Consider the following 25,357-nt stretch of genomic DNA (forward strand, 5'->3'; position numbering starts at 1 on the left):
GAAAAACGCAGACAAGTCTTCCATGTTAGCGCGAGCCCTCGTGGGTGCACATGAGGGGGTGCCGACTGGAGCCTGTCCCCGGGGCAGGAGGTGGGGGGGTCACCGTAGGGACTGGAGGGCTGAGGTGTGTTAGACATGTCTGGCGGGCCCGCTTCACCTTCACTGCTTCTTTTCTCTTCAGCATGTGGCTCTCTTGGTCTCAGGCTCCTTGTCTCGGTGAGGCTGGAACGACGGCCTCACATCCTCTCAACCTCAGGGTTGAGGGAAGAGAGGAGCGCTCCCCCTCAGCTCCAGTTCTGGAAACTGCAGGGAAGCTCTCTGATTGGTCTGGCTTGGGTCACATGCCTAAGCCCAGGCCAATCACGGAGCAGAATCAGGTAAGAGGCTAGCAGTTCCCATTGGTCCACATGGTGATAGCGGCTGGGAGGGTGAAGACTGGGGGCTGGGCGGAGGGGTGTTGCCCAAATTGGGGGTGGGGAAATGCAGACAGGGATACTTCCCCAAATTAAGTGTCCTATTACTATAAAGAATATACAAATTACTTGTTAAACCACTGTTAACACTGGGGTGTAGTTCATGCTAATATACTTTCTGTTCAAAACATCTCAGTAGGTGAAGGCATTTAACAGAAGAGCAAAGTGAATTGGACACACGTGGAACGATGATGGACAGCACCGTAAACAGGGAAGCGCACTTGAAAACGACAATGAGATACAATTTCCTACCTGTTGGATTGACGAAAATGAAAACGTCTCTCCGTCAAGGACGTGGGAAACGGGAACTCTTCACTTGGACTTGGTATCACTACCCAGCAGCGCACTCAGCAGTCCTTGTAAAGATGACGAGCCCCCTGCTACTCAGCTACTGCGCGTAAATCCCCAGAGACAGTCGCGCGTGCGTGTGTGTGTGTGTGTGTGTGTGTGTGTGTGTGTGCGCAAGGAGACCTAAGAGCTGCAGCATTTTATAGGAAAAAATATTGTTGATAATCTCAGCGTTTATTAACCAGAGAAAGGATAAATAAAGTGTGGGATACTCAGAAATGGAATTCTCGACAGCAGTTAAAATTAATGTTACACATTATCAAGATGGATTAAGTGCACAAACATACTGTTCTTTGAAAAAAAGCAGGTTACAGAAAGTCTCGTGCTATTTAGTAATACGTAAAAGCATGTACAAATATTATGTATTACTTATGGATACATTCCCAGGAAGTAAATGTTTAAAATCACGCATGGGAATGATACCAGCTGAGAGGGACAGAGGGAAGGGGGCTATATAAGGAACTGGGGAGAGGTACACAGAGGATTTCAGCTGCATGTGCAATCTTTATCTCTTCTAAAATGATCTAAAGCAAAATAAAAATAAAATGGGGATCATTTTGTTTATATATATAAATGTATAAATGTAGGTATATGGGTGTCTATATTTTTTTAATGTCCTGCTGTTCACTTAACGTGTTATAATGAGCATGAAAACATGATTTTTAATGGCTGCATAATATCCCCCCAAAGGGACGTGTCATAATTTATGAAGCCATGTCCTGTGTTTACCTATATAGGTTTTTTCCTATTTTTTTCACACGGTAATGAGTGTCCTTATACGAATTATTTCCTTAGGGCAGAAAGCTGGGACAAAGATTTGAGCTATTTTTAGGGCTCTTGATAATTATTGGGTGGAGCCTTAGCCAGACTCTTTGGGTTACTAGTGACAGACCAGTTCAAACTGGCTTAAGAAGGGACATGTGTTGGCTTATGTTGCTGAAAAGGCCGGGGAAGGAAGGCTGCCTTCAGGGGTGACCCAGAGTCCTCAGGGACTAGTCCCCCCTCTCTCCATCCCTCACTTCTGCTTTCCTCTGGCTCATCGCAGGCAGGCAGCCCCTCTTCTCATGGCACAGGATGGCCGCCAGCATCTATAGGCTCACAGTTTAGTTTCCTAGGGCTGCTGTAATAAATGACAACAAACGTGGTGGCTTCAGGCAGCAGAAATGCAATCTTTCACGGTTTTGGAGGCCAGAAGTCTGAAATCAAGGTGTCATCAGGGCTGTGCTCCCTCCGGAGCCTCTAGGGAAGAACCCGTTCCTTGTCTGCGCAGCTTCTGTGGACTGTTGGCATCTCTTGGCTTGTGGCCGCATCTCTGCTAAGTTTTCACATCGCCTCCTCCTTTCTGTGTTTACTCTCTCCTCTGTGTGTGTCTCATTTCTCTTATGAGGATACTTGTGATGGCACTTAGGGCCCACCTGGGTAATCTAGGATAAGCTTTTCCTCTCAAGACCCTTAACTTAATCATACCTTTTGGCATCTTAAGTTAATATTCACCCTTTTGGCATATAATGTAATGCTTACAGGCTCTGTAAACATTCCTAAACATTAGGAAGTAAATATATCTTTGGAAGGGAGGCATTTTCAGCCTACCATACCATCCCTACTGCCCAGGAGACCAGAGGATCCCAGGGGAGGGCTCTGATTGGCCAGCTGGAGTCACATGCCCATTCCTAAGCTGATCACTGTGACCAGAGCACAGAGGACTTCCAGTTGGCCTGGCCTGGGTTACACACCTAACCTTGCAGCTGGAGAGTGGGGCCAGCCAGCTCTACCTAATCACATGGACGGAGTGCTATCACTGTGGGATGGAGGAAGGGCAGCTCCCCAAAGAATGGGATGCTGGGCAGGCAAAATGCATGTCCTCCAGGGATGGGAGGGGATCTGATGGGCATTCTAGATGGAGATACAGTGTGAGCAAAGGCTCAGAACTGGGAGAATCAAGAGTGATAATAACAACTGCCCACATTTACTGAGTCCTTAAATGTGCCAGACACTATTCTCAGCATTTTTCCTGTAGTAACTCATTGATGACTTACGATTCCTTATGAGACAGATGTACTGTTGTTATTGCCATTTTTACGGATGAGGAAACTGAGGCACAAGAGATGAAGCAACTTCCCAATTTCTCACAGCTAAGAAGCATGGAGGCAGGATTTGAATCCAGGAGGTAGGTGCCCAAGTCTTTTTTTTTTTTTTTTTTTTTTTTTTTTAACATCTTTATTGGGGTATAATTGCTTTACAATGGTGTGTTAGTTTCTGCTTTATAACAAAGTGAATCAGCTATACATATACATATGTTCCCATATGTCTTCCCTCTTGCGTCTCCCTCCCTCCCACTCTCCCCATCCCACCCTTCCAGGCTGTCACAAAGCACCGAGCTAATATCCCTGTGCCTTGCGGCTGCTTCCCCCCAGCTATCTACCTTACTACGTTTGTTAGTGTGTATATGTCCATGACTCTCTCTCGCCCTATCAAAACTCGGTGCCCAAGTCTTAACCACCATTCTAGAGGTAGTAAGTGATCCTGTTTGGCAAGAATGTAGGGGCTGTGTGGGAGATAGCTTGAGAACAGGTTTGTTGAGGGTGGGCTGTAGAGAGCCTGAGGTCAGGCTGAGGTGATGGGGCTCTATTTAGAAACCACAGGGCCCCAGGGGTGATAGAGCAGGGGAGTCATGGGACCCAGACAGGGCTTTAAGGGGGATGGGAGAGAGGGGGCTGAGGGGGGATGGGCGCTGCGGCTTGAGTGATGATGGGGGTGACGCAGAGGAGAGGAGGGTCTGCAAGAGGGCCCAAGGGTGGGAGTGAGGAGGGGCCACATCTGGAAGGCGGGGCCACATGTGGAAGGCAGAGCAGCAGGCCTCAGAGACTGGAGACCTGGGAGCCCCCGTGGCACAGACAGGGCATTTGGGAGGAGGAAGTAGGAGGAAGCAGTTTGGGGGCAGAGGGAGGAGGGGCTTTCCCATTCGGGACACACTGAGTGGCTCCTCTGGGGGGCCCTGGGCCAGGGGCTCGTCACAGATGAGCTGGAGCCCTCTCCGAGGGGAGGAGGGTAGAGAGAGTGCATCGTCTCTGCCTCACAGCGGGTGGCATTCCTGGGTGGCCCGTCCCTATCCTCCAGCAGCCTGGAGTGTGCCCTCTCTCCTCTGGAGCTGCGGCCCCTTCATCTTCCCAGGGAGCAGTGAGTGGCAGCAGCTGAACTATTTAATAAGTGTAGGAGAGACAGCAATTCCACCAAGGGCTTCGGCAGGATGCCCCTGCCACGAGGCCTCTCAGCTCCTGGGTCTGGCGTCTCTCGCCCTCTCTGTCCTGCCCAGGGCCAGTGACCTGCAGAGAGCCGGCCACTGTCACTGTTGGAGGAGAGGGTGACCTGAGCCCCAATGCTGGTGTGCCCCATTCCCACAAAGTTTCCCCCTGTGAAAACCTGAGGCCAGAGTGTTTGTATTGCAATTATATTTTGAAGAGAGGGATGCTCTGGGTGGCCTGGTTTTTGAATTGGAGACGCTGAGACCCCCAACAAATATAGGTCAGGGAGAGATAAAGACTCCGGCTTATCGGAAATGACTATAATGACACAGGAGGGCTGGAGGGAGACCCTGGAATTCGTGAGGTTCTCCCCCCATCCCCCGCCTCCACCTCTGACTTTGCCACTCGATTTTAACTGCCTTTGCTGCTCCAGTTATCAGAGGCCTCATGAGAGTGTGGGTAGAGCCGGGCTCCATCACCCAGCCCCTAAGATGCCCTCTACGCCTCTTTCCTAGATAGGTGTGGGCATGTGCACGTACACACACACACACACACACACACACACAATCATAGACATGTACCTAGCTCTCCAGTCCCCTGCCCTCCATGGACAGATAAACCCTCTTGTGTTTACGCAGCTTCCCCTGGAGCCAGGCCTCAACCAAGGGCAGTCAGCCCCCACTGGCTGTAAAAGATGGACCGAGTCAGCCTGTGGGGTCTCTGGGGAATCTGCAATTAGGCTCTGAGATCCGTGCTTGGACGCAATGGTATTCTATCCCTTCTGGTGCTGCAGAGGCTGCAAAGCTAAAGACTATGTTTCCCAGACTCCTGTGCACTGAGGGGTTCATGAGTAAGGTTCTGCTAAATAGATACGCCTGCATGAGACTTGGAAGGCAGAAGTGAAACGCAGCCAGCTTCCTGGTCCTTTGGCTATTTGCTGATGGCACATGGATTTTCCTTCAGCAGCGTTCCTATGTCCAGTCGCCAGCTCTGTGGGAGCCCAGATGCAGGTAGGTTGCTGACAGCAGCTTCCAGATCCTGGGATAGCAGCTGCAGCCCTGTGTCCCAGTGGTGGCTCTGGACTCCCCACCTTCCTGATGGGCCAGTTCAGCAGTGTTGTCCTGTCATTCCTGGACGCCCAGCTGGGAGCCAACTCCTACAGTACTTCCCATGGCTTTGTAAGCATCTGATTCCCTGTATTAATTCCCTCTCTGCTTAAAATCCCAAGGCTGCTGCTGTTTCCTGCACTGGACCCTGATTGAAACAGACACAAATGCACTTTGTGCTAACAGTTGGGACTTTTAGCATGAAGTTAGAAGGTCACGAGGGGCCCCAGGACCACGGTAACTATGAAAGGCCAAAAAAAAGTGAATTTGGGAGTAGAACCTGCAGAAATGTCCCCCACCCCCACCCCACCCAGTGGGAGGAGGCACAGGGGCGCTTTTTCCCTTCCCAATGCTTCAGTGTTTGGGGCCCCTGGCCACATGTGGCCTCGTGTGGCAGGATGACACGTCAAAACGTTCATTTGTATTCTGTGGTAACCCCCATCCTGACCTTGACTGTCTCCCCTTCAGTAGCTGGCAGGACAGCTGCTGTCTCAGGGAAGGGATAACTCAGCATAAAGAAACAAGCAGTCCTGGCCTGACTTCTGAGTTCGAAATCCCAGCCCTCAAAGGGAGACGGAAACGGCTCATGTAGTTAACAGTTCAGGAGATCAGGGCAGGTGGATGACACAGAACACGCTTCCTACCCCTGCCTTCTCCCCCAGCACAGTTTTCTGTATGAGGACTTGAGGGAAAGGCAGAGGGAAACCAAGCAGGACTTGGGTCCCTGAGAAAGATGAGTCCTGAGGTCACATGTGGCCTTTCGGCTTGGCTTACTCTGCTACCTGATAGGGTGGCTCAGAGTCCCAATTCCAAATTCCTCCAATCTCATTGGCTTAGCTGATCTTTTCCAGCCAGGCCCCAAGTCAAGTTCAGTGACCAGCCTCTGAGGAAACAGCCTTTGGCTCCGGTGACCACCTCTGGTCTGAGCAGCCTCGGCCAGGAGCTGAGTCACATGGATGGAGCCATGGGTACCGCACCTCGGAGTGTTAGCAGGGGCTGCGGGTGGGGGCCCAGCAGACGCATCTAGTCCCAGAACACCCTGCTTCCTTCACAGGTGGCAAATCTCTTAAGGCAGGGTCTGTGTGTTACCGGGCTTTTGTGTTTCCTTCACCTCATTGGTCCGTAATGGAGTCACTGCCGTGTCACCTCCAGGATGTAGGAGTTTGGCCAGATGGAATGTTTATTTGCTTTTGAATTTTTCCATGTTGCAGGAAATGACTGCTTTGTTTAAGAATTCCAGGTATCCCAGCAGCAAATTTCCAGCCCCAGTTTCTGCTAGTGGCGAGCAAGTTTGGGGCGTCACCCAAGTGCACTGTGCCTCAGTTTCCCAAAGTGTAAATGCAGACACCTCTGGGGAGACTGATGTGACATTTACCAGCATAAAAATGCTATGAAGAAGCCCAAAGCAGACCCTGTAAATGTAAACCCTGTGGGGAATGGTGATCTCAGTCCTCCTCTTTCCTGTCTCTCCCCCAACCCGGCCCCCAGTCTCCCCCAGTCTACCCTTAGACCCGAGGTAGAGAGAGGAGACACCCCCTGCACCCCGGGGCAGGCACGGTGAGGGGCTGGGTCTGGCCAGGCTGGGGCAGCGAGGTGCTGACGGAGCCTTTCCCCCGTGATGGATGGCCTGCCGGCTGGAGCCGCAGTTCCAATTTGCTCCCCATTTGGACGGACACTTTACCCACAATTCACCTTGTCAGGGCCACAAATCACTCTGCGCAATCAGACCAAGGAGGCGGTGGGGGAGACGGGAGGCGGGACACAGTGGCTCCCGGAGGAGTCTGGGGAGGGGCGCCACGGGGTTGGGGTGCCGATGGTGTGAGGTTTGGCTCCATCATGGGCCCTCTTTTCCCTCCAGGCCTGCCTCCTGCAAGCTCAGCCTCCCAACAGCTCCAGATGACCTGTTCTGTATTCAGTCCTAACCTCGCACCCCCTTCCCAGTTCCCTGCTGAGGTGTTCCCTCGTCCTCCTGAAATAAGTACAGTGAACGCTGTGTTTATTGTCCTACTGCCCCAAACTGTCCTTTGCCCAGCTCAACCATACTGGCTCCACTATGCTTAGAAATCTCCAGGGCCTTCTGCTGCCTTCCACCCCCTCCATGGGACAGACCCACTACACCTTCAGGCCACCATTAGACTTAGAGCTATTCATTCATTCATTCTGAAAACACTGATTGAGCATTCACTATGGCACAATCAGCATTCACTGATTGAGCAAAACTGTGAGCCCACAGTCCATGGATGGCAGACATTAATTGAACAATTAGAGAAGTGTACACAACCTCAAACTCAGACAACAGCTGAGGAGGACATGGAGATGGTGGGTCGGCCAGTTCTCAGTCTCTCTCCACTCTCTTCCTTTAAAGCTCTGCTTAGGCTCACCTCCTCCAGGAAGCCTTCCCTGACTGCCCATCCATATACCCCATTAATGGGCACTACATGATGGGTCTCTGGATTCAAGACTTCTCCTGGTGGTGTTTGTCTTTCTGTTTAGCCTCCAAGGGTGAAGACTCCCCCAGTTAGAGGCTTCCCTACTCAGCAGGGTCTGGATAACAGCAGTGCCTTCTCAGGACTCAGTTCAGATGCTTCCTCCTCCAGGAAGCCGTCCTTGGCACATGTCTTGGGCCTGGAACCCGTCCTTTGGCCCCCGCCACACCCTGGGCTCAGAAGGCATTGGAGCTGCCCGACTCACCTCCACTGGGTACCTCTGGGCCATCCAGCTTTACCCCAGGGCTCCAAAGATCTCTCCTCCAGCTCTGCTTCTGCCCTCCCCCCACCCTGGCCTCCCCCCACCTCTGCTCTCTGCTAATGATGATGTAGAGGCACAGAGAGCAGGCTTTGATCTATAGCAGCTGCCTCCCTCCTGGTGGATTTCCCAGCCTCACATATCACTTTCCCTGGACTGGTCACGGTGTTCCTGGATTCATCTTGCTGAAGGAGCTGGTGCTGCTGTGCTTGGAATAAACAGGGAAGGTGACTCTCCCCGTGTCCCCAGCCAGCCAGGTCCTGGAGGCAGCAGGCGGTGAGGGAGTCAGGCCCCGCTGATGGCAGGGCTGCTGGCTGGCAGGCCTGAGTGGTGTCTCACTGCTGATCCATCTGTTCACCTCTCTGCAGAATGGGTAGAGGCACGCGGTACTTCTCTCTCTTGGAGGGACTAACACTTGCAGGGGTGAAGCAGAGAGAGAGGTGAGAGTGCTGGCAAGCTTCACCCAAACCTGGGGGTCTGGGAGGCAGAGGGGGCTGTCACCCATCTTGGTGGGGCCAGAATGTCCCCATGATGAAATCGTATAGACAGAGCGGGCCCACTTTCAATAGCTCCAATGTATGAGCATCTGCCTTTAGACAAAAACCGAATGGGGGACAACTGTTCTCCTCGCAGCGGAACTCACTCTAGGATCCTCAGCGATGCGTTTTCCTGTTGAATTTAAACGAGGATTTTTCTGCCTGGCATTGATTTATGCTCCCAACCTTTCAGGCACTCATGGCTTGTATAAACGGAGGACCGTGCACATCAGAGGCGGGTCTGCGGAGCTGATCTCAGCGGAGATCCGTCCGCCTACCGGATACGTGGGAGCTGTCGCGGTGCAGAGGAGGCTGAGCTGAGCGCCCCTGTGCCTCTGCCTCCCCATCCCCCCTCAACCACGTACTCACATATCAGCTTCCTAGGGTACGCTGTTCTGACACACAGACCTGGGGCTTTTAGGTGGGGCAGAGCAAAGCTGCTTCCACCCTCCAGGCCCTCTGCCCTCCCCTCTTGCACCTTTCAAGGCCCTCTGTTTTGCTCCGGCCCAGGTTTTCATCTCCCCTCTCCGTCCTCCGCTTCCCACAGGTTTCTCCCAATCCTCCCTCCACTGGACAGTCTGCATTCGCCCCTCAGCCCGGCTCTTCACCCTCTCCACGTGCCCAGTGCTGTTGGTACCAGCAGGCATCCTGCCTTGTGGGACTGATGGGGTTCGCCAATGGGGAGGTACCAGCAGGAGTTCAAAGAGTGTGCGGGCAAGAGGGTGGGGCATCTATAGTTGACAGCATCAGGCCCTGCCAGCTCCTGCGGGTCCGCTCCTCCACACCCACCCTTTCCGGGCTGCTCTCCCCCATGCCTCTTCAGGTCTACGGGTGGTCGTGGCTCCCCGTGCCGCCAGCCCCCAAGTACGCACCACCCTTGTTGGTTTCCGGAGTCCAGTGTTGCACCTATGGCAGAACGTACCTGTTTGAGGGACTGTTTCCTTCCTCTCTGGTCCTCTCTCCTTTCTTTGGTCCTTTTCCTGTCCTTGTCTTTTCTCTTTTGCCCTTCTCGGGTCTCATTCCTGCTGGGAAGGGGCCGGTGGCCCCGTGGGGTCTGGAGTCTCCAGCGAGCGTGGTGAGGCCCTTCAGCCACTTGGAAGATTCTGAAATTCAGTTATAACGGATTCATCCAGCACGCATAGGACCAGGGGAGTTGCTTCAGGTTAGTCAAACCCTTAAGAAGCAGATTCAGAAAACAGACCCCTTCCCTCAGTGTATCTAATGTGGGGTCACATACCCAGTGGGATGGACATTCCCAGTTATTTGCCCAGGACGTGCCCTTCCAGGGCATCAAGGGCAGGGAGGAGAAATTTGATTCCTTGCAGTATTTTCCAGAAAACGTTAATCTCATGAAATGCTCCTTACAAAAGGGGGTTCCATGATCAAATTAGTTAGAGAAACTCTGCATTCTATAAATTTCCAATATGTTTCTTTCTAGCAAAGGCTCTGAAATACCCTGAAGTAAAAAGTATTTTGTTTGATACTGTATATGTTTGGCCCAGTGTCCCCCAGGCTGGATCTGGGAACCGAAATGCTTTTTTTCCCCCAGTGACTCATTTCCTGAGCCCTGGGTTCTACCGAACACACTTTGGGAAACTTTGATCTCAGGCCCGTGCGTGGTTCTGTGCTGTAGAGTATTTCTTATTTAGAGCAGGCTTTGAGCCATGCAGATGAGGCTGGAGTCCTGGCTCTGGTTCTTAGTGGCAACCAGGTCTGGGGAAAAGCATTTACCAACTTTCAAGTCTCAGTTTCATCTCTAAAAAAAGGAAGGATCCATTGCTCTGAGGATTCAAGGTGATAATCATATCTAGGTGAAGATACTCTTGGTTGCAAGAACATGATTACGTTAAACAGAAAGGGGGATTTATTGGAAGGGTACTGAGAGTTTTCTGGGTCCCCCCGGGCGGGGGTGCAGCAGGAGGGCCAGTGTCCACACTCTACCCTTCATCTCTTGCTCCTCTCTCTACGTCTGCTTCCTCTGTCATCCTCTGCAGACTGTGTTTGTGGCTTCCAGGGGTATGGGGCTGGATGTGCTCACATGCAGCCCCCATGGCAGCCTCAGCTCCTGAGTTCCCATCATCTCTTCCTTGCTGCGGTCTGGACTGAGAGGACTGCCCCTCAGAAAACTCCGACCCCCCAGAGAGAGAGCCTGATTGGCTCAGCCTCGTAAGTGTTTGCTCCCGTCCAATCATCTGTGGCCAGGGTGCCGGGGTCACCCTGGTGCCACACCCCATGGCCCTTTTGTCTCAGGAGTGGTTCTCAGCACACATGGTACAGGGACACTGGCTGAGCAGATGCTCACAAGGATGTCCTACAACATGTAAAGTGCCTGAAAGCAGGGTAAATACTCAGTGAGTGTAGCTGGTATAATTAAGCAATTCTGTGTCTCTGGCTGAGAAGGAAGTGGAGGTTCGCAATAACAAGGACTGCCGTCCGTCTGGAAGAGCTCCACTCACACCCCTCAAACTTCCATGTGTATAAAATCACCTGGACACAGAACACAAGAAATGTTACCCCTCCCCGCCAAAAAACTCCCAAAGGATAATTTGGACTATATTCAAATGAAAAACTCTGTTCATCAAAGGATATCATTGAGTAAAAAGGCAAGACACCAAGTTGAAGAAGCTATTTACAATATACATCTCCAACAAAGGACTGGAATTCCCAATATATACAGAACTGCTATAAATCGATAAAGAAAAAGACAATCTGATTTAAAAACTGGCAAAAGATCTGAACAGGCACTTCATGAAAGAGGATGCCCAAATGGCCAATAAACAGAAGAAAATGTGTTCAACATCATTAGTCATCAGGGAAATGCAAGCTGAAGCATAAAATGATCCCACTACACACCCACCAGAATGGCTCAAATGAAGAGAGACATGTACCAACTGTCGGGGAGGATGTGGATCAACGGAAACTCCCAGACGCTTCGGGTGGGAGTCTAAATCGGTACAGCTACTTTGGAAAATCATTCGCCGTATCTGTTGAACCTGCACACAAGCAAACCCCAGGATGCAACGTTCCACTCGTAGATATGCACCCTTCGGAAATGCATACAAATGTCCACAGGGGTATACGTAGTAGAATTGTCATAGCAACCCTCTTTTGCTATCCTAAAGCTAAGAAACAACCCGATGCCCCCCAATGCAGACAAATTGTGGCACAATCATAGGTTGGAAAGCTACTTGGCAGTGAGGGGAAATAAACCACTTCTGCATGTAACAATATCAACGAGCCTCAGAAACAATGTTGGGCAGGAAAAGCCAGACCCAAGTGTCTGTAGAATTCCATACACGTGAAGTTCAAAAGCGGGCAACACTGGCCTAAGCTGTTAGAAGTAAGGGTAGTGGCACCCTCTGGGGAGGTTGGTGGGAAGGGGGCAGGAGGGGGTTTCTGAGGGGCTGTTGATGTTTTATTTCTTGATCTGGTGTAGATTAAACAGATGTGCAGCTTGTGAGAAGGCATTGACTAATTCACTTATGCCTTGTACGCGTTTCTGTATTTACGTATCCACTAATAACATTTATGAAAAAAAAACCCTGCAGGGCTTATGTGAAAGTGCAGGTTCTTATGCCCCATTTCCATCGGGTCCTGGGAGGGACCTGGGAGTCTGCATTTTGACCAGCTCCCTGGGTAAGCCTGAGCAGCAGGCTTTAAGCCTGGCCCTGGCCAGCGCTGGGAGGGTTGAGTGGAGCTTGGCTGTTCTTGGTGGCCTGCCCCATCAGCTTGAGGTGCTGGGGCAATGTTTTGGGGTGTGAGCAGGAGACGGGGAGGTGGAAGGGGCAGGAAAAGCCTGTGTACCCAAGGGAGCGGCTGCTCTCCGGAGAGCTCACAGTAGAAAAGACAGTGAGTGGACTCCCAGGCATGACCCTTGGAGGGCCAGCCTTTCTCAGGGTGGGGCATGGGTACCAGGAGGGTTCCATTCAAGGTCCTGATTAAGTGACTCTCTGGGCCTCAGTTTGCCTTGTGCGGTGTGGGGAGGCAAACTCTTTACAGCCTCAGAGGTGGGTTCTAGCTTGAGTTCCAGTTCTGGTCCTGCCCTGGAATAACTGTGTACCCTTGGGACAGTCGCCTGCCCTCTCTGGGCCTTAGGTTGTTCACCTGTAATACAAAGGGTGGGACCATGTGTTCACCTTGCCGCCTGCAAGCAGCTCTCTCCTATTCTTAAGCTGAGACCCCTCCCTGAATACCTCTTGGAGGGTGCTGCTGTCCACAGCACTGGCCATGGACAGTCTGGCGAGCGTCGGTTTCATATCTATTTCCTCCGTAGCCCCGCCCCTTCAGCTGACCATGAGCTCCTGGAGGGCAGGCCTGGGCTCATTCATCTTTGTTTCCAGCACCCCACACCATATCAGGCACAGTAAATGTTGCACTGAAACCTCTCAGGGCCTCCCTGCCCCGACATGCTGGGGTTCTTTCTGGGAGTAGTACAAGGACACACAGGTGCCAGGGGTAAGAGGATCCACCATGCCATCCCACCACCAGCTAGCCTACGAGGTGACTTGACTCCTGGTCACCAAGGGGATCCAGAGAGGCACCGCCACCCCTCCTTCCAGCCTGGAGCCCTGGCAGGCAGGCAGGCAGGCAGGCACGTGGAGGGTCGGTGGTTCTGGCTGTCTCTGCTGAGTTCACTTAGGGCTGAGTTGTTAACTCTTGGCTTGCGCAGGGCAGCCAGGGCCCTGGGCGTCCCTTGGAACCAACAGGGGCAGGCCTGTGCTAATTGAAGGCTTAATTAATTTTCCCAGTGGAGGCTGCAGCCAGTGCCTTCTCTCTGCCATCTGGCCGTTTGTCTCCTCCTGGTGGGATCACCCTCTGCCTTCCCCGGGAAGAGCTGACTGCTTCTCCATCTGGGCCCTGAGTACTGCGGGCTCCCAGCTGGGCTCTCCACTCCAGAGAGCTCCTTCCTCGGCTCCTCTACCAGGTCCTGTGCCGCAGGGTCCCTCCTCATTCTTTGGCCTTCAGGGTTACCCCGAGCTTTGGGCGTTTCCACACAGGCCCTGGGGCCTTGCCAGCCACATCTGAGTGGCCCACCAGGATGTTCCAGAGGTGGGCAGACTGAGCACTTTCTACTGGCCTTCCAGGTCATCCCTGAGGACGCAGGGTATCAATCTTCACACCTCACCACTGTGAACAAGGCATCCTCTCTGGCCAGATTCAAGAGGTGAGTGGGTGGCCGTGAGGGGTTTGCTGGCTACAGAGGCAGGTGGGGGAGAGAAGGGCTGCCCAGAGGTGACTCCCCAGAGATGCGGTGGGGACAGAGGAAGGAACTAAGGCCAGGGAGCTCCTACAACAAGCCAGGCATTGAACCGGGCCTCATCCAGTGCTAACACTCAGCATCTTGGGGCACCTGTAGGTCCCATTGTACAGATGGGGACAGGGGGGTGCAGGCCATTAGCTCACTTGATCGACATCCTGCTGCTGGCACGTGGGGTCTCCAGGGCTGGCTGCTCCGGAGATCAGCCTTCTTCAGTTGCACCCCCAAATAACAGAAGTTTGTCCCCATGAGATTCTGGCTGCACTCTGCATCTCCTCCACTTCTGAGCTCGGGGGCTGGGAAGAGGGAACCAGAGCTGCCTCTGAGCCTCTCGAGGAGCGGCAGGGAGGACGCACCCCCAACCACCCCCAACAGCTCCCAGCTCCCCCAGCCCCTCCCAGAGCCCTAGAGACCCTTCCTGCTGCGGTGCAAGCTGTTGAATGGGATCTTCATGGTGGCCAACATCAGAGGGTCTGGCTCTGACTCGTATAAGTGCTCAGTGGGGAACTCCTACCATTCTGGTGTCAGAGCCCGTCAGCCTCTTAAAGCCACTCTTGGGGGCAGGTGACCCTGGGGCTCCACTCACAGAGCCATGAAGAGGCGCAGGGCCTTTCTTTCTGGCCTTGAGTCCGAGGTCTGGGGTGCATCAGGCCTACCCTCGACCCCATGCTCCCTTCTGCACGAGGCTTTAGACCTGCCCCTCTCCTGGCAGGGACAGGTGACCGTGCACAGGCTAACACGCGAATGAGCCTCCCCTTCCCTTGTCTAGAAGCTCCTGAATTGTTCCCATCCGCTGGGGGTGTTCTGATATTGTCCCTCAGAGTGGCGGCTCTCAGAGTCTACTCTCCAGGGCCCAGCACCCTCCCCACTCCAGTTACCTGGAATGTGACTACCTTGCTCCACGAATCCATTACTAAATCTGTTCTCAGGGACCTCAAAGGCAGAAGCAGGCCTCCCTAAATCCTCGGAGCCCTCGCCTGGCCTGTGGCTTGGGGACAGAGAGGTGGCTGGGGGCGGGGCTGGAGCTGGGTCCTGGATGAGTGAGGCGAGCCCAGCTACAGCAGTGGCTCCAGCAACAGCAGGCCCGGGGCTCTGGAAAGCAGACGTCTGCTGAGGGAGCATTCACCAATGTGCCAGGAATGCAGACCTTGGCGTCATTTGGCCCTGTTGCCTCAGGCCTCACATCTGCGATATGACAGCGGGTCCCTGAGCCCCTTCTGGCCCTGTCATTCTGAGCCACTGGGATCTGGCCTGAGAAACGGAGGCACAGAATGGGAATGATCTGATGGCGGGGAGGGGAGAGGGTGATCGGGTGGAAGGTTGGGGACTCAGAGCGGGAGGGGCTGGTAGGAGGGCAGCACGAGGCCTGCAGAGGGGACAGGTGGGATCTGGAACAGATTCCACCCTCCTCACCACTCTTTGGGTCTCTCGTCCTTTTGCCGAGGCGGTGAGTGGCTCCCAGCCTGGGAAGCCTGGGCTGTGCCCTGAGAAGACACTAGGGGGCGCCGGTCTCTTTGGGAACTTGGCTGAATTTACACCCTGGGAAGGGGTAGTTGGCGGAGGGGCACGTTTTGGGGTGGGATGATCCTGGGCTGACCAACCAGTCTGAGGAGTGGGAGGCCAGCAGCTGGGTCCCTGTACCAGGGCCTGCTGCCTGTAGGAATGACACCAGAGCCTCTCGATAATGTCCTTGGTTCCCTATGACAGCTTGATTCCTTCTCCCATATCCACGGTGGGCGTGGCCTTCTCAGAGCTCCACCCCTTACCAACTGTTGACCTTGGGCGAGTTATTCAATCTCTCTGAGCCTCAGAGACCACAGTCAGGTCCCTTGCAGATTCTGACCCCAGCAGTGAGGGCCTCCCCCGCTAGCCTTCACTCTCCAGGGGTGGAAGAGACAGTGGCTCAGGGTGACTCCTCCTCACTGCAGAGAAACAGTGGGGTGCAGCCGCCGCCTCCCTGGGGGTGCCCTCCTGAATGGAGATGAGCCCAGGCCTCGGCCCCGCCCCTCTGCCTTGGAGCCGATGATGGCTGGGTGTCTGGGGCCCACTGAGGCCTGCTGACAAGAGCTCTGGCACAGGTGCCCATGGAACCCCCAGGGACTCCTTGCAGCCTCCATCCTCAGCACTCTATCTGCTGGCCCCAGCCTGGTCTTTGAGCATCTGGCTTGAGGCCCTCTTCCTGTGGAATTCTCTCCTCTCCCTCCAAGACAGGACCTGATGATCCAGTTGGCTTGTTCTTGCCTGGAAGGTACTGCTGCCAAGCCTTCCACACGGAGCCTCCAAACACTGGAGACCGTATGTGTGGTGGGTACAGACCAGGGACACTGGGGTCAGACTGGCTGGGGGTCTTAGAACTGGGGGCTTAGGGGCCTCAGCTTCCTCATCTGTAAGTGGAAAGAATAAGAGACCCAACCTCCCGGGGATGCGGTAAGGACTCCAGGTGATAATGCAGGTAACAGGTAAGTGGAGTGCCAGGCATAGTCAAGTGACCGGTACATTTTAGTTTTCATTTTTTAGCAGACCTCATAGTGGGGAAGAAAAGCACAGAATTTGAAGTCTGACCATTCTGGGTTCAATTTCTAGCTCTGATACTTGCTAACCTCAGTTTACCCATCTGTAAAATGGGGTTTAAAGAACTACCCCCCCCTTCTTAGGTTCTTGTGGGTTTTAAGGGGTTCGTCTCTGCAACTTGGTTCTGAGTTTAGCACATAGTTGGCGCTCATTATCAACTTCTCCTACCTTCCTTCCCTCTGCTGCCCTTGAACCCTGAACCAGAATATGAACACGCCTCACCTGATCGTCTTTTGCCACCAGGCCTCGACCCAAGTCGCTGTCTTATCCCTGCATCCCTCCACTCTTGTCATCCTTGGGCTGCCACAAGTCAGGACTGCCCCGCCCCTGACGGCAGCTACTGGGGACCCCACCATTAGGCCTAACTGCCCTCATTCCCCACGCCAGTCTCCCTGGGCTGTTCTGAAATCAGGCGAGACAACAGGTGGGAAAGCTCTTTGCAGGCTCTGGATATGTGAGGGGTTAAGGTGCTGCGTGCATTTGACACAAAGAGCCAAGAGGATGTGCCCGCAGTCCCCACAGAGCCCTGTGGAAGCAGAATGCCCTTGGCCCACCACCTCCTCCAGAGCCGGCCTGGAGGCCACTTCCCACCAGCGCTCTTGCCTCTCCATCCTAAATGCCATTTCCCCGCCCCCCACTCCGTCCCCATCTAAATGCCATGTCTGGGCCCAAGCCACTGCCTACTATCTGGGGCAGCTGGAAATTTCTCAAATGTCGCTTTGATTTATGGCTCTAGTTAATTCTCCAGGAGGCCCGTGAGATGCCCTGAGCTCTGGAGCTTCAATGGGATAAATCATTTAACAGGTGGTTAAATATTCTTTAAGGTCTGAGGAGCACAGGCAGGATGTAGACTGGGGGGGGCCCAGGCTGGGGGAGACTTGGCAAATTTCTAACCGGAAAAACGGAAAACTGCGGTCATTTCAGAACCCCTGGGAGCAATTTGTCATAAGCCGCGGCTGAAGGCAGAACCTGTGGGCCCCTTCCTACCCTCAGGCCCAGGAGGCTGGGGAGCCCCAGGCATTGGAGGGTGTGGGGAGGGGGGCAGGAGGCAGAGGCAGCCTGCTGGGCCCTCCACAAGCTGTATGTTCCAGGCATGTGATTTTCCTGTCGGGAGGTACCCACAGGACCCCAGAAGCTTCCAGTTGGGAGTGAGGACTTGATGCCACCAAATCTGGGGCCAGACACAAAGGCAGCTGTATGACGCAGCTGGCCACTGTGAGAGAACAGGCGGTGGGGAGGCCTGGCTCATACCGGACAGTGTGTGCTCTGCCTGATGGCATTCAGATACAAGACGACACCAGGCCAGCCGAACAAAACAGGGCCAGGTGGGCACCTGGAGACCTCAGAATTATGCAGTCCCTCTACCACACATCTGCAGGGGGCTTCATGGTTTCAAAGCACATTCCCACGCCTTGTGGAAAAAAGGGAACACTCCTACATTGTTGGTGGGAATGTAAGTTGGTGCAGCCACTATGGAAAACAGTATGAAGTTTCCACAAAACACTAAAAATAGAGGGAACTTCCCTGGTGGTCCAGTGGCTAAGACTCTGTGCTCCCAATGCAGGGGGCCCAGGTTCGATCCCTAGTCAGGGAACTAGATCCCACATGCTGCAACTAAAGGTCCTGCATGCCACAACTAAGAGTTCGCATGCCGCAACTAGAAGATCCCGTGTGCCGCAACTAAGACCCGGTGCAGCCAAATAAATAAATAAATAATAATTAAAAAAAAATAGAATTACCATATGATCCAGCAATCCCACTCCTGGGCCTATATCCAGACAAAACTATAATTTGAAAAGATACATGCACCCGTATGTTCATAGCAGTACTATTCACAATAGTCTAGACATGGAAACAACCTAAATGTCCATCAACAGATGAATGGATAAAGAAGATGTGGTACAAATATACAATGGAATACTACTCAGCCATAGAAAAGAACGAAATAATACCATTTGTAGTAACTTGGATGCAACTAGAGATTATCATATGAAGTGAAGTAAGTCAGAAAGAGAAAGATAAATACCATATACCACCTATATGTGGAATCTAAAATACGGCACAAATGAACGTATCTACAAAACAGAAAGAGACTCACAAACATAGAGAACAGATTTGTGGTTGCCAAGGGGGAGGAGGGTGGAGGAGGGAAGTATTGGGATTTTGGGATTAGCAGATGCCAACTATTATGTACAGAGTGGATAAACAAGGTCCTACTGTATAGCACAGGGAACTATATTCAATACCTTGAGATAAACCATAATGGAAAAGAATATTAAAAAAAAGTATATATATATATGTGTATAACTGAATCACTTTGTTGTACAGCATAAATTAACACAATGTTGAAAATCAACTATACTTCAATTAAAAAAAATTGTTTTGGGCTTCCCTGGTGGCGTAGTGGTTGCGAGTCCACCTGCCGATGCAGGGGACACGGGTTCGTGCCCCGGTCCGGGAAGATCCCACGTGCCGCGGAGTGGCTGGGCCCGTGAGCCATGGCCGCTGAGCCTGCGCGTCCGGAGCCTGTGCTCCGCAACGGGAGAGGCCACAACAGTGAAAGGCCCGCGTACCGCAAAAAAAAAAAAAAAAAAAAAAAAAAAAAAAAAAAAAATTGTTTTTAAAGGCACATTCTCATCCTTGATAACATTTGAGCCTCACAACAGGCTCCGAGGTCAGTAGGGCAAGGGATATGAGCCCAGTGTACAAAGGACGAAACAAGCTCAGAGAGGCTGAAATCCTGCCTGAGGCGGCACAGCTGGCTGGAGGCCAAAGGTAATCCAGGTCAGAGGCTGGGAGGATGCAGCTCACCCGGAAGGAAGGGAGAATCAGGAAGGGGCCCTAGAGATCGTGAAGCCCAAAGCATCCTTTTTACAGATAAGAAGACTGAGGTCCTGAGAAGGGCAGAGACGGGCCCAAGGGCAGGACAGTGCTGGAGATGGGGATGAGGTCCCAGGCAGCAGGCCTGAGGGTGGATGCCTGCCCACCCCCTACCTCTGAGTGTCCTCCCCTCGGGACCTCAGTTCCTGGAAATGAAGCTTGCTAGTAGAGCCTAGGGAAGCTGTGTAAACGGCAGTGGCAGTAGCCTGGGTGGGAGGGGAGGGAGGAGTGGGAGACCTCCCCAGGACAGCCTCCCCTCCCTCCCTGGCACTCGCCCCCTGCCCCAGGCTGGCTGTATCCTGTGCTCGCATCTCCCTCCTGGTCCCCCAGCCCCTCCTGTCCAAGGCAGCCCCAGGGTGCCGGGCTAGGCTGGAGTGCGGTGTGGCTTTGTGCTGTGGAGGGAGGTTCCTCTGGGGCTAGGGCTGAGCTGCGTGTGGTGAGGAGCAGGAAAGGCCTGGGCTTCAGACTACCCCCTGGGCTGAGCCTGGACCAAGATGGCCAGAGGGACCGTCCCCAGAGAGGCAGGTCTGCTCCAGGGCCTCTGGGCTGGGGGCTGTGGTGGGGTCCCGGCATTCCCAAGAGTGACTCCTGCCCCAGCACTCTGGGCAGGTCAGAACACACAGGAACAGGCACAGGGCCCACACAGGGACGGAGGAGGCTGCCCTCACCTGCACGCCCACCTGCTTCCTATTAGGAAGTTGCAAGGAAGGAGGAGGTTGTTTAGGCGGATGAATGGGAGGTTCTGAGGGCTCACGAGGCAGTGGAGGATGCTCAGGTTGTGGGCGTGACACTGGCTTTCGGGACGAGGCTAGTCATCCCTTCCCTCTGCTACGACCAAGCCCTTGGGGGTCCTGGAACTTCCATGGACAAGTGCTGGAGATGGATCCCTAGGGCATCTGATACCCACCCCCACTGCTTGCAACTCTGTATGTGTGTGTGTGTGTGTGTGTGTGTGTGTGTATGTGTGAGACAGTTGGGCAAATGTCACACCGCGCCCATGCCCATCTCTCTAGCCCACAGTGGCCAGTGCTGTGCGGCTGCCTGCTTGTGGTCTGGTTGCGACTGTATTGAGTCCGTGGTTACTCTCTCTCCCAGGCTAGTGCCTCCTGTGGCAGGCCGAGGTCTTGATCCTGGCCCCACCCCCAGGTTCCATGGCACGGAATGTGTCAGAGCATGCCACCTAGTCCAGAGGTGTTGCCAGGACCAGACAGGGCAAGGGAGGGACCCAGGGCCCTCCAATGACCCTGGCCAAGTCCCCCTTGGGCTCAGGCCAGGGCGGGGGGGTGGGAGTGAGAAGAGCATGTCCTTCTGGGCAAGAGGCAGCACCTGGAGCTTCCCCCCAGGCTGGGTGCCCCCATGGATCTCTCTTACAACAACGGAGGATGAATAAGTCACAGGCGGCTCTGGCTTTGTGAAGTATTCCTGTCCTTGGCCTCCAGGGTAATGAACTCACACCAGCACAGGGGAGCTTCATCATCAGCCTGTGAGTACCCAGTCCCCAGCTCTTCCGTCAACCTGCCCACCTGGACCAGGCTTCCTGGGGGCGGGGAGTGGCTGCTGGGTTGCTGAGTGGAGCCCAGGCTGGGTGGGGTTTGGGTTCCAGCACCTGGCTTCTCAGCCTGGAGACAACTGTTGCTCATGGATATTGCCGCAAGCTAGTGGGTTGCAGGTGAGATGCTTAGAAGGACTTCCAGAGGAGGAGGCTGAGATTGAGGAGAGTCTTCAGCCTCTGGGGCTGGCAGGAACTTTGGACATCGTTCTCCTTTTGTGGCTGGGGGCCCGGGGTCCAGTGTGGGGGAATTGCTGGCTCTAAACCTCACGGCTTGCTCGTGGCAGACAGGGGAGCCCGAGTTTAGTGCCTTTTGCATTAATTAGGCTTCTGGCCTCCCTGCTGCCTTGCCCCAAGCCCAGGATTGTCTCCAGTGGGGCGCTGAGAGACAGTGATCTCAGAGAGGCAGCGGTGAGTGGTGGCGTGAAGCGAGATCTTAAGTCCCTGCCCAGGAATTGAACCTGGGTAGCCTGGATAAAACTAGGAATCCTAGCCACCACACCCCCTGACTCTTGCCCTCAGTGAAAAATGCATTTCTCACGGAGGCAAAACTAAAAACAGGTACAAAGTTTATTATTAATGAGACATAGCACAACAACAAGTGGGAGAGCACACAGAGAAAGTTTGTTAAGATGGAAGCAAGGCAGAGATGCCCACCCGGAGAGAAAGGGTGTGGCCGTTCTCCCTAATGAGGAGTGCAGTAAAGAGGCAGTTAAATCATTTATACAGGGCAGTTCTTCCGGGTCATTGTGTACCATTGGCCAATTATCTGGTTTTTTTTCCATACCTGACCTGCCTTAGGACCCTCCCCAACGTGTGTGCGCAACTTTTTTTCCAAGATGGATTACAGCCCAGAGGCCTACGGGATGGCCTTAGCATCACATATTATGGGGTGGTGCCCCCTCCTTTTTGACCCCCCAAGGAGCCTTTCTGTGCATGTGCAATACTTCCCTAGCCCCAAGGATGGGAAATGTATGACCTCTTGATCTTTTAACAGGGTTTAGTCCCACGCTGTTCCTGCCATAAAAATGTCCAATGTCTGGTTATTTACCCTATTTCTGTTGCTGGTTTTAATACTGAGGTGCAGATCTCGAAATACAGACAGGAGTCTGGTCATAAATATGTAGTCCTGGAGCCCGTTTGTCTCTTGCTTCAGGAAATGTAAACAGGGTGCTGAATGAATGTCCGCCCTGGAGCCCATCTTCTTCTCACCCTAGGAGGTGTGAACAGGAGGCCGGTTGTAAATGCTTAGCCCGGAGCCCATCTGTCTCCTGCCTCAACAGCAGAGACACCCCTCCATGGAGGGTGGGTACTGGCGGACCTAGTTCACCCCGCCCAGGCCGCCCACCCCTAGGGTGCCTGGGAAGGGAGTCTGGCCTAGGGGGTGAGGACCCTGGGGCGCGGGGAGGCACAGGCCCCTCCAGGCCTGGTTTCAGCCACTCAGCATTTACCACTCACCTCCCAGCTTCTGCGGCACCATCCCTGTCCTCCGGAGCACCCAGGCTGGCGGGGGCAGCTCAGAGGCCCAGAACTAGGGCAGAGGGGGCACAGGGGCCCAGGGGATCCAGAGGTCAGGCCCAGGACGGAAAATGCAACTGATGCCTTCTCTCAGCCTGGCCAAGGGCCCACGCCAGCCCGGAGTTGTTGGCTGTTTGGGGATCCCCTCCCTGGCCAGAGCCAGAGATGGGCAATGGAGTCTGGAGGCAGAGCCTTGAAATGGAGTTCAGTGTAGGCAGTGAACCCCCAGCCTCAGACAGAGTAGCGTCCCCGCCAGCCCCTCTAAAGGCACATTGCACCTCGTCCTGTCTGAACTGTGCCTTCTAGAAAAGAACCTCGGGAACAAACGCACAGCTGACCACAGCTGACCACACAGGCCCCTCCTCTAGGAATCCTTTCCTGGTCCTCATTCTTTCCCTTCCCCACTCCCAGTCCCTGCCTGGGGATTGGCCCAGATGTCTCCTCTGGGCTCCCAGCACACCTCTTGCATTAAAATGGCTCATGTGTCTGTGTCATCCAAGCAGCCCTCTCCCAGCATCTAGCACGGTGCCTGGCATAGAGCAGCTGCTCCAAAAATCAGCCGCTGAGTCTATGGGTGGGCAGAAAACCATGGTATCGTTCTCATACCGGTTTGCTGTGTGACCTTGGGCAGATCACTTTGCCTCTCTGTTTAGGGTCGGACAGAGCTACTATTTTCTAAACTTTTTTGAAATACATTTTAATATCAGGACAAAATATATACAATATATGTATCTACAAAACCTAAACCTGAGACAAAATTTCATGAACTGACACAAAATCTTGTGAACTGATGCCTTCTCTTACTATATGTGTTACACTCCAATATTTTGTGTTCTCTTTCCTATTTTTTCCCCCCTAAAAGAAAAGGCTGGTTGCAAACCATAAACTGACTCTCCCACTCATGGGTGGTAATGTACAGCTGGAAAATACTCCCTGATGGTCCCAGGCTTCTCTGTTGCTTGGTGCTCCCCCAAAGCCTTCCTAATGCCCCAACAAAGACATGGATTTTACCATCCAAGACCCGGGGACAGCAGCACGTTTATGCCACTGACGTTCCCTTTCCTCAGGCTTGTCCTGGACTGAGACATCCCACCTAGCCTGAGGCCTGCAACTGTGTGCTTCATTCTCAGGAATGAGGCTTGAAGGACCAACCGTCTGGGGGAGATTTCAGCCAAGCTGTGCCCGAGTGCCTCAGTTCACAATAAAGGAACCTCTGCCAGGCTCCCAGAGCAGGGTGTGGAATTAAATCCCACCCTAAACCCCATGCTCCTGCCCTCAGCCTGGTTGGGAGCCCGGTAAAGAGACCTCTGGAAAACTCCACTTCCTGCCCTGTGTCCTGGCCTGGAGGTACCTCAGCCGGCCCATGCCCCAGTCTTGCCAGGATCCCAATGGCTGCCCTCTACCAGCCCAGGACCGCTCCAAGAGGGAAAGGGGGGTGCAATTAGAAGTTACACTGGGACAACAGGCATAAACCAGGGTGTCTGGGCAAACCAGGAAGAGTGGTGACCCTGTGGGGTCCGTCCCCCTCCCCACCCCCAGGCTCGGAAGCAGGCATGAGCCTTAGTGCAGACGCCTCTCGTCAATCTCCTACCTCGCCGTGGCTGACCACATGGCAATCTCTCTCCCCTGGCAGACTCTGCTGGCCACTGTCCCCTCCTCCTGGCTGACCAACCCCCAATGTTGCGTGGGTTTTAAAGTGCCAGCCTCACAGGTGAACAGTGATTGGTGGAGGGGTGGCCACGTGACTCAGTTCTGGCCAATGAGATGTAAGGGGAAGCCTGCGAGAGGCTTCCGGAAAGGTTTCACCTGACAAGGAAAGCCCCCAGGGGTGGAGATCTGTGCCCCTGAGTCTGGCTTTGGCTGTCTGGGTGGGCGGGTGACAGCTCAGAGCTTCAGTAGTCATGGCTGACACTGAGCAGGACAGAGCAGGACGATAGAAGGAGCCTGGGTCCTGGTGACAGGAATCCTGAGCTGGCTGAGTGACCTTGGGCCAGTCACTAGGACAGGTGTGATGGACGCTGGTGGTGTTGCCCACCCAACATCCGTTACCCCTTCTACCGCTAAGAGCCCTCCAGTTTTCCTCTGAGGAAGCAGCCCTTCGCGTCTCTCAGTATGCTGGTTTGTGTAGGAGTCCTCCCAGCACACACAAAATACCTCCTGATCCAGGCCAGGCCCATCAGCATTTTCTTCTTCCTGGTCATTATGATTGGTTCAGGGTGAGCGCTTGGCCTGGTGGGACCCATGAGGCTCAGTTATGGGGCTTCTGCTGGGACTTGTGGGACAGAGAAGCTCTTGCCTCCACTGGGGTCTCGAATAAGCTGGGACTTCTAGGATCTGGAGCTAGATACCAGCTCCACTTTGCCACCCTGGGAGGTACCTGATGTGCAGAGAAAGTCTGAGCCCTAGGGATGACATTTGGGTGTCCCATAGTCAGTCCTAGTCCTGGATGGCCCCGTGGCGTTAGCCAGTACAAGTCACAATACACTTTGAGGACAAGGGTTTAAGCAGTAGTGTGTTAGTAAATGTTTACCAACACGCGTTCTGGAGGAAAGTCCTGATGCGTAGTGTTTGCCGATTCCCACAGTGTAAATACTCCTACTGTGGCTGATTCAAGCTACCAACTGGATGACGTTGAACATGGAGTTGGGAAGAGAGGCACACAATTGGCTCTTGCAAGTCCCTGCAGACCAGCTTCTGCGCAAGGCTGGGTGTAAGCCACGCTGGCCAGGTTTTCGGACCAGAAAAATCTGACCTGGATACCCAGTCTTGCTATTCTGGGAGGGAACTCCTTCTCAGTTATGCTTGGGCTCCCCATAAAGGTCACGCAAGTATCTGGTGTCTCCATTCATTGTAACATGGGGGCATTTGTGGTTTCTTTGGACTGCGCTCTGCTGCTTGGGGCTCTGGGGGAAACGGAGAGCCCCTCGCAGCCCCTCTACAGCCTGACCAGAGGCTCTGCCTCCCCTCCCCAAGCCTCACCAGATACTAGCTCGTCTCTGAGCTCAGGCTCTGACCAAAGGCAAGAAAAGCCCCTTCAAGCAGCTTCTCTGTTCTCTGCCTCCACTACCTGGGACCCGGCTGCCCATATTTTGTTTTGGTTTGTTACGGGGAGGGGGCATCGGGAGGCAAGAA

This window comes from Phocoena sinus, chromosome 11 (assembly GCF_008692025.1).
Source record: "Phocoena sinus isolate mPhoSin1 chromosome 11, mPhoSin1.pri, whole genome shotgun sequence".
Lineage (NCBI taxonomy): Eukaryota > Metazoa > Chordata > Mammalia > Artiodactyla > Phocoenidae > Phocoena > Phocoena sinus.